General features: G+C 37.7%; 1 pseudogene; it reads left to right on the top strand.

The window, feature by feature from the left end:
- Window positions 1–1,782: 1,782 nt before the first annotated feature.
- LOC139044310 (olfactory receptor 4D11-like) lies at window positions 1,783–2,743 on the top strand (annotated as a pseudogene).
- The last annotated feature ends 7,907 nt before the right edge of the window (window positions 2,744–10,650 follow it).

Below are 10,650 nucleotides of genomic sequence, written 5' to 3' on the forward strand. Positions count from 1 at the left end.
CTGTTTTTGGAAACTGGTTGCACCGTTGCACATTCCCACCAGAGTTCCAATTCTTCTACATTTTTGTCAACTCTTGATACAAGTCTGTTTTATTTTAGCCATTCTAATTGATGTGTACTGTTATCTCACTATGGCTTTAATTTATATTTCCTCAGTGATAAATGATGTTGAGTATCTTTTCTCGTACTTGTATGCTATCCCTGTATCTTGTTGTTGTCTATTCAGACCACTTGTCCCTTTTTTTATTCAGTTGTTTTTTTTTTTTTATTATTGAATCTTAAGACTAACAGCCATTCTATTCCTAGGTACTTACCTAAGGGAAATGGAAGTTTGTGTCCACACAAAGACCTGTACACAAATATTCATAGTAGCCTTATCTGTAATAGTCAAAACCAAAAAATAATCCAAATGTCCAGCAAAAATAGAATGAGTAAACAAAATGCGGCATGTCCATACAATGAAAAGGAACAAAATATTCGTACACACAAAAACATGGATGAATTCTATGAATGAAACAAACCAGACAAAAAAGGAGTCCGTACTGTAGGATTCCATTTGTAGAGAAATGCAAATGAATGGATAGTGACAGAAAGCAAATCAGTGGTTGCTTGAAGAAGGATGGGCAGAGGGCACATTTTACAAGGGTCACAGGGACACTTTTGAGGTGACATAAATGTTAACTATCTTAAAAATAGTGATGATGTCATGGGTATATGCTCATATAAAAATGCATCAAAGCATATACTTCAAATACATGAGCCTATTGAATATCAATGATAGCATAGTACAAAAATAACTTTTAAGAAATAAATCTGAACAATAAACGGAAGAGAATCCCTGAGTTACCGCTTTCCTTTAATACCTTAGGAGCTCTTCAACACCCAGGGGTTTTGGTACCTAAAGTAGTTTGAGGTAAAGACATAAATAAAGTAATCCCCTTAAGAAGAATGGAGCAACAGAGAAGAATTTTTTGGCTATAAAATTTTCTAATTTTTAATAGCATTAAATTTCTGACTTCAAAAAGGGTGGAGCGGGGGCCTGCCCTGTGGCCAAGTGGTTAAGTTCACAGGCTCCACTTTGGCTGCCCAGGGTTTCACTGGTTAGGATCAAGCCATGCTGAGGCAGTGTCCAACACAGCACAATCAGAAGGACCTACAACGAGAATGTACAACTATGTACTGAGGGGCTTTGGGGAGAAGAAGCAAAGAAAAAAAGAAGATTGGCAATATATGTTAGCTCAGGTGCCAATATTTAAAAAAAAAAAAAAAAGGAGTGCTGCTGTGGAATTCAGTCCAAAGAGAACCATTTTGCAGATATGAGTTCTTCAACTATTTAAAGGGAGAACTCAGTCTGGAAAAAAAACCCACACTCCTGTTGAACCTCAAAGGACCCCAGTCGTACCAAATAGGCACTGCCTTATCCATACACCAGCTGCATCCATTTTTATATCCTTCATGCCACAATAGTGCATTTCTGAATATTTAACATTCACCTGTTCATTTTTGATACTTAAAACTTACATTCCAAGAACATTGTTCTTATGCATTTTCTAAAACATTTGTAATTTACAAAAGAGATAATAAATGCATGCTTGTGTAAAAGATATCATTTTGGAAACATTAGCTACAACCTCAGAACAGCTCTTTATGTGGTGGTAACACCTCACTAGTCTTCAGTCCTAATACCTGACTCTAAACCTGAATCTATTAGGACAGAGTAAACCCTTTCTGAAATAACACTTAATTTTTTCCAAGCTACATGTGGATGAACAAATATGACTCAATGGAGTTGGGAAATGGCCTGAGGATAAAAGAATTTCTATTTCTGGGACTTACTTGGTCCGAAGACATGAGCTTCGTCTTGTTTCTCTTTTTCTGTTTTGTGTATAGGACAACTCTACTGGGAAACCTCCTCGTCATGGTCACTGAGACCTGTGAGTCTCACCTTCACATCCCCATGTACTTTCTTCTCCACAATCTAGCTATCCTTGACATCTACTTCTCCTCCATCACTGCTCTGAAGGTCCCAGAGACCTGCTGTCAAAGATAAAGACCATCTCCTATACAAGATGCACGACACAGATGTTTTTCTTCTACCTCATTGGTGGGGCAGACATTTTTTCTCTCTCGGTGATGGTGTTTGATTGCTAGATAACAAACTTCAAGCCTCTGCACTATGTGGCCATCACGACTAGGGGCCGATACACTGCCTTCATTGTGGCTTCCTGGGTGGGGGGCTTTGTCCATTCCATCATGCAGATTTTCCTCTTGCTGTCCCTCCCTTTTTGTGGACCCGATGTTCTTGAGACCTTCTACTGCAATGTCCCCCAGGTCCTCAAACTCGCCTGTACAGCCACCTTTGCACTTGAGCTCCTGATGATTTCCAGCAATGTTTTAGTGACTACCCTGTGGTTTATCTTCCTACTTGTGTCCTACACAGTCATCCTAATGATACTCAGGTCTCGGACAGGAGGAAAACCATCTCCACCTGCACCTCACATATCACCAGGGTGACCCTGCACTTTGTACCCAGTATCTATGTCTATCCCAGGCCTTTTACTGCCCTTTCCACAGATATGGCCATCTCTGTCACCTTCACTGTCATTTCCCCTCTGCTGGACCCCTTGATCTACACTCTGAAGAAGTGGAAAATGAAGTCAGCCATTAGGAGACTGAAAATAAGACTCACGCCTTCTGTGATAGAACACTTAATAGGTAACAATTTATTTTTCCAGTTAAGTTAATAGGTTGCTGATAACTCAAGCTTCTGGTAAGCATGAAAGAACTAGTGTTATAGGATTGAGCTGGTTGATGTATTTTCATTGAAATACCAAAGTAACCATGTGTCAGTCAGGAAACTATAAGGCAGGTGAAGAGACTGCTGAATCCAATTCCTTTTCAAGAGGTAAGTAAATAGAAACCTAGACATAGGTTTGCTTTGCTCAAGATCTCATATCAACTTAATTACAGAGATGTCTTACGAAACCAAATCAATTGCTCTTCCACCAATTGAATGTAAATTGTTACATTACATGTCTATGCCAGGCTGAAATCCTGCTCTAGAAGGATCTCCTGATCAGTGCATCTGAAGTACATATATATATGGGCATATATGGCCCATCACAGTATAAGACATTTTTTCTGCTTCAACTCTAAAAGGTCTGGTGACCTTGAGACCCTCAAAGGTAGATAATGGTTGTCTGTCTTGATTCCCATCAGTAATGACGAAACTTTGAAATATTTTCCGTAATATTCCGTAATATGGCCTAAAGAGATTTATCTCGTGTGGAAATAGATGTGCCAGATTCACATTATTGTGATCAGTTTCGACAAAGGCAGAACCTCAGGGATCCTCCACAAAGAGAAAGCCATTCTCATTATTCAAGAACTGATTTTCCAATTACAGCCTTACCAGGGCCAATCTGAGACTGGCTTCCTCATTGAGGATTTGCACTCTTCCCACTTTGCATTTCCCAGAAGGGAAGGGTTAGAGAAGATAAAACTCTAATGAATCTAGTTTTCAGTCAGTGGGTGTTTTGAACTGGAAGTACAGGCTAGTGTTTTTGTCTAGAAAAACACAGTAAAAGTAAAGTATTACAGCTGAAAGCTCTAACTTCAGAGTCATACAAACCTGAGTCCAAATCCTATCTCTGTCATCCACCAGCAGTGAGATCTGAAGCAAGTTATTGTATCTTTTCACAGGTCATAGTTCACCTATACAAAGATACTTATAATATCTATCTCATAGAGTTGTTGTGAAGGTTAAAATGAGATGGTATATGTGAAACATACAATGCCTAAAAATAGTAAATGCTTAGGGAAAAACTAATGTCATTTTGATATCATCTGTATTGCTCGGCCTAACACACATGATGTCCTACATTGACCTGTTTCACACTCCTCCCATGTGGCCCATACTCACCATTACTTGGAAAACACTAATGAGGTAGAAAATATGGGAATGCACATTGAATTCAAAGCATCTTTCATCTTAAAATTTCTAGCTTTCTGTCATTAAAATATGACAATAACTTTGCTTGTTATTTTTACAGCTTGAAGAACCATCCTTAAGCTGATGAGATAAAGCATAGGAGAGTTTCATATCTAAAGAAAGTAATGGGTCAAAGATAAAATCTTGGCTTTTAGAGTAGAAGTAAAAGATCAGAGGAATATGTCAAATCCCATGGGACAAAAAAGAGCTCAAGGAAAGTTAGCCAAAGGATACTGAGTGTTGAGGACAAACTTCACTTATGTCCCACATTGAATGTGGAATGGCCCCGGAAGCATTCATTAACTAACTGGTTCAATTGATTGCCATTTCCTGTCACCTGGTCAGTCCATTCTACTTTTTACAATATTAACCTAGCTCCCCTGACATGAAAATTCTAACAATAATTCATACATGTTAAATCACCATTCACAGGGTCCTGCTACCTTTGCTCAGGTATCTCTGGTCTCAAGTTCCTGAACATTTCTATGTGAAATTGCCTATGAAAAATGCACACCAAAAACCACTTATACCCTATTTCATGCCAATGTGTCCTTTCCTTTCCTTCCTAGATCTTGTGGCTCACTCAAATTAGATTTTTATCACTATGTCAGAATTGGACGGCACCGAAGATCTCTAGGGTCTGAATCACTGTGTCTCAGAAGCATAATCCCAATGGCGCAAGAACCCAGGAACCCCCGTCACATCATTGTCACTGAGACTTTCTCAAACCATGTAAACACACAACACAATCTGATTCATTAATTTAGGTGAAGGGGAAAGAATTGCATCTGACTGCACAAACATATATCATTTATCTGGATGACATAAAATCAAAACCTGAGCTGCATTTTTTTTCCAATTAAATCAACTTTTACTATTTTTTAAGCTCTGCTGCTAAGAGCCAGAAAAGTCAACTGGCTCTGGGCACACAAGCCTTTCATACTATCCTCTCCAACATTGCTCCCTGAATCAAACATTTCAATGATCAACATCTCTGGGTAACCATAAACCCAATAAAATAAAATAATTCTGAAGTAATTAAACTGATGAATATCAAGAGCTGTCACATGCTTCCTCCCTGGATTCTAAGTGTGCTGTGGATCTTAGAGATGTAGATTAAAATAATTGATTAGTGTCAATGTATATATGGCATTAAACAGAAACTGCACATATAAATCTACAACATTCAGTCTCTGTGAGCTGCCCTGACAGCAGCCACAGAACTTTGATTTTTCCATTGCTACCATTTTATTCAAGTTTTATTTCCAAGTCGATTGCCAGCAAACTGATTTTGGTCAAGCGAAAGACTGCACAGTCCATGGTGTGCATGACACCTCCTTCTTGAGTCAAGAGGGATAAATGCACTGTCTAGAGAAAAAGATAATGACTGAATGTACACCGGTGCATCTGTATTTACTTATGAGATGGAACAGAGAGGAGATAAGTGCAAGAGAGTAGGAGAGCTTGATGCCATTTTAATGACTCCCATGGGAACTCCATTGAATTGGACACTCAGCTTCCACTTTCATACCCAACAATATTCCCTTTGCTAATTTCTTTATTAGGCTTTATGAAGGACTAATAGTGATGGCTGAGGCACTGTAAGTCAAAGCGTAAGAATCAAAATTGATTGATTCCCTGAGGTTGGCTTTTCCCATCTGAAGGAAGAAGATAACAAATAACTAGCCTTGAGGTAGGCTTTTCATTAAACATAGAATTTCCCCAGAATCCAGTTCCTTTAAGGTGCAGTTGGAGCATCATAAGAGAATCAATTTCTCACTAGGTGACTGACGTCAGATAGTGTTGGAGTTTGTGAACGTCTGAAACTGAAAAGTGGTTAGAGTTGATTTTTCAGAAATACTGCAATTGCATGAAATGTTCCTATTGAAACCAAAACTCTTAATGAAGCAAACAGAAGAGGTAGTTTTTCAATACTAGGAAGAGGGGAAGTGTGGCTTGCAAAATGTTGGAAGAAGGTCAGTTGGCTCCAGGAGATGTACTGCATTCTACTTGGAAGGATGGTGATTTTGGAGGGGTTCTGAAGGCAGTTTAGAGTTTGCTAATATCCCTAGCTCTCAGGAGGGTGATTGCCTTGGAAAAACAGCACTCAAAGACAGAAATTCCTGAATTCAGTAAGTGCAGCCAATCAGCTCTGCTTCTTGGCTGGGAATGGAAGTTTGGGGGCTTTAAGTAAGGTGTTTTAACGGCTAGCCTATCTGTACCCTTATGTGCTACTGAATATGAATAATGCTCTTAAAACTTTTAGGGATTCAATCAAGAGCAAAGGCTTTCCAATAATAATAAAGAGAAAAAGGAGCAACATTTGCTCAGTGGGAAGCTGGGGTATGGGGATTACACTCAGCTTGCAGGTTCTTTCCAAGATGCTTGATAAGCTTGTTTCCAAAGGATGGTCCCCTTTAGGGTGATTTCTAAGAAATCCTTGTGATCTGTATTTTAACCTTACAATAACACATCAAATAGTATTTCTTTATCCATTTCCCCCTCTCCCTCTGAGGTGCATTAGTTTCAATGCAGTGTGCATAATCATATACTTTAAAAGTATTCTTCCTACTCTTTGTAAAAAGATAGCATCCATAGGAACAGACCAGATCCATTATATTCAAGAGGAGTTCATTTGAGATAATGCTACTCAGAACTAATTTCTGCATCTTGCCATTGGAGTGCTACGTAGTTAACCCAGGTTCTTGGTGGAGGTGCCTCTAAAGACCGAAAAGTTTGCTTTTCAAACTCTGCCTTTTTCTTTTCTCAATGTCACCTCTGATATCCTCTCATGCTAACACACTTTCAGCTACACTTCTCTTACCATGTGCAGGCTTCTTAAACCCACATACGCATAGGAATCATCCCATAAATGTTTGCTTAAAGCAAGAAAAAATAAGCAAAGCAGAGCTCCATTATTATGCCCACATTTCCATAATGTTGAGACCTTGAAAGTTGCATGGACACCCCTGGAGCCTGATGTCCAGATGAATGTATTTGTTAATGAGGATTATAATTTATTTTCTTTCTGTAAATGTTTATAATATAAATATCTTTATTTACAACTCCATACAAACATTTATTTATGTTTATAAGCAGGTTTGTGATACAATACTTTGATTTTTTGAACGTATGTCTTACCTCAAACCCCTAAGGGAAAAGGAAAATATCCCCAAAGGAGAGATCGCATTTGCCACTTACCCCAACTGTTGAGAAGAGGGAGTTGAACCACAGGGTCAATAGCAAGATGAGCCACTCTCAGACAAACCCCCACAGATGAACCTGGCATTTGTAACAAAAGAAGCACTCACCTCGGGCTGAACAGATTGGCAACATCAGAATCCTCAGCTTCTTTCAGTTTCCAAAACAGACATAAAATCTCATCGTATGAGGTAGGTCTTATTATCATCGTATTGTGGGTAAAGTATAATGGTGCAGGCTAAGAAGTGACTCCAAGCCCTGCCCTATGAACCTAACGTGTATTTTTCATTGGTTTGGTACAATTATTGAGTAACTTACCCAAGGTCACACCAACTAGGAAGTTATAAAACCTAAATTGCTTAAATGCTCCAGATGATCTACATATATATATCCAAAATGCAAGTGTGGGACTGGATACTGTTCAGTACACCTCCTGGATGGAGTTTACAAACATTATATGCCCAAACGGTACTATTTTCCTATATATCCCCATGATTTTGTAACTCCTCACTTTTCTTTCTGCTGACTCCACAGTCTGCAACACTTTTATTGGCTTAACTGTAAACTTCCTAAGGAAAAGATCTATGTTTGAGTCACATTTCCCTCAAAAAAGACCATCTCAATGTCATTATGATGGTTAATTTTATGTGTTATCTTGATGGATGACAGGGTGCCAAGATTAAGCATTATTTCTGGGTGTGTCTGTGACAGTGTTTCCAGATGAGATTAGAATTTCAATTGATGGGCTGAGTAAAACACATTAATTGCTTCCCCAACATATGTAGACATCATCCATTGAGGGCCTAAATAGAACAAAAGGTGGAGGAAGCAGAAATTCACCCCCATTTTCCTGCCTCATTGCTTGAACTAGGACATCTCATCTCATCTTCTGCCTTCAGACTAGGATTTACACCATTGGCTCCCCTGGTTCTCAGGCCATCAAACTAAGATTCAATTACACCACCAGCTTTCCTGAGTCTCCAGCTTGCAGACTGCAGATCGTGGGACTTCTCAGCCTCCATAATCACGTGAACCAATTCTTCATGATAATTTTCCTTTATATATCTGTATATATCCTATTAGCTCTGTTTCTCTGGTGAACCCTAATACAGTCATAAAAATGGTATCTAGAGGAAGGAACAAAGAAGGAAATAAAATAGGAAAAGTAAAAGAAACAGGAGAGAGAAAGAAAAGAGGAAGAGAGAGGACAGGTGACACAGGAAGCTGTTAGGCTTGTCACAGTGGTTTCCTGAGTAGGATATTTGAAAACCATTGACTTATCATTCCAATATCCAAAAGAAAGATTCTAGAGTGGGCTGCTGTCATTCATTAAAATGTATTTCTACATGCCAGATTAATCAAAGACTCCTTTGGGGATGGTTTCTCCACTTTCAAGCTATGGTAAGTATAGTGTGGGAAATTCTTACTTCTGGGATTCTAGAGACCTGAAATCTCCTACGTTCATTACTCTGCACATTCATTCTTATCACTCGATATTGTTGACATAAACATCAAAGAGGGAGAGATTGAGATGAATCCTAACTGATGACAACGGAGTCAGAAATGGGGCTCCTGTCTTATTCTTCTGTGTGAGCAAAAAGGAGATTGCTGGTTGGAGGAACGTGGTCTCTTAAAGATATTTTCTAAGATTTAAAGAGCAAAATGAAAAAAATAGAGAAATTGAAACCAGAATCTGAGAAAAAATTACAAGTGGACAGCATGGCAACCTGAATAACACAATAATTTGGGAGGACCTAAAGTCTGTAGGTGAGAGGGAAAAAAAACATAATTCTCAGGTTGTAACTGGTAAAGACTGTAACTATACAACTATAAAGGTAACCATTATGAAGTGGTGGTCAATTAAATTTCACTTTAAATGAAAGTCATTCTTTACATGAAATTAAAATGTTATGATCACCATGTTAATTATTCTTAATATTCTACTGAAGGATGATGTACATGCATACAGAAAAATGCACATAGGTGTACAGCTTAATGAATTTTCCCCCAAGCAGATTATATTTTGTAACAAGCACTCAGATCAAGAAACAGAACATTATCGGTACCTGAAAAGCCTCCCTCATATTCCCTTTAGTTTTGTAATTTTTTTTTCTTTATGTGAAAAAAATAAGAGATTTCACACTCTTTTGTGCCTGGACTATTTAAGTTGACATTGGGTTTTTGAGATTCATTTGTGTTGTTTCATGTAATATATGTAGCTCATTCCCATTGCTGTGTAGTATTCTATGAATTTAACAAGTTATTTATTTTTTCTACTGTTGGTAGGCAATTGTGCCATTTTCCATTTTGACTCAATTACAAACAATGCTGCTATGAATATTCTAGGATATGTCTTTTGGTGGACATATCATATCTACTTATTTCCTAGGAGTGATATAGATTGTTGTTAGGATGGAGATACACACACACACACACACACACATATATATATATATACATAAATATGTATGTATGTATATATATAACAACATCAACAACTGAACAATTTATATATATATATATCTACCCTAAGATAGATGATTAGATTGATATAGATATACATACCGATATACATATACAGATAGATATACATATATATGTAGATATAGATATATAGCATCAGTCAATACAATCAAACAGCAACATGGTTATCCCAATTTTACAGACTCACCAGCAGGCTATGAGAGTACCAATTGTTCCACGTCCTCACCATCTCTTGATATTTTTCATTTTTTCAGTTTAGCCACTTTGGTAGGTAGATTGTAGTTTCTTGCTATAATTTTAATTAACATTTCCCTGATAATTAATGAAATTTAATTGGCATTTGAGTATCTTCTTTTGTAAAGTTTGGATCGTGTCTTTTGTCATTTTCTGGTTTGTTCATCTATCTTCTTTTTACTGATTTGTAGGAGTTCTTTATATATTTTGGACGTGAAACATTTCTCAGCTACATGTATTGTAAATATCCTCCCATGTGCAGGTTATCTTTAATTCTCATAATGGTGTCCTCTGTGAACAAAAATTTCTCATGTCAAATTTATGCTTATTTTTTATTGTTTTAGGTGTCATATTTTAGAGTAAAAGTAGAATTGAACAGGTTCAAAGACCTGTCAGCCGTGTTTCAGGGGCCACAGTGATAGAACCAACCTGTTTAGGTGACTGAGTGAAAAACCTGGGTATCTTCCATCTAAGGGTAGCATACAAAATTGTAGACATAGGGCGTGCATAAAAAAACATCCTCCCCACTAAAACACCAAACTCAAGTAACAGAACACACTACAGTAGATTTAATATCCCAGTCTTTAACTGTGCTGTACTTTCTTCTAGAGATATGCTTCAAAAAGAATTTGTGACCCAATGGTTCAGGGAAATTATAGAGTGAAAGAATCAATTTTCCTGGGAATTACCAAGTTTCAAGAGCTGAGCTGGGTCTTATTTGTCTTCTTGTTTTTCGTGTAC

The sequence above is a fragment of the Equus asinus genome, unplaced genomic scaffold (genome assembly GCF_041296235.1).
Source record: "Equus asinus isolate D_3611 breed Donkey unplaced genomic scaffold, EquAss-T2T_v2 contig_800, whole genome shotgun sequence".
Lineage (NCBI taxonomy): Eukaryota > Metazoa > Chordata > Mammalia > Perissodactyla > Equidae > Equus > Equus asinus.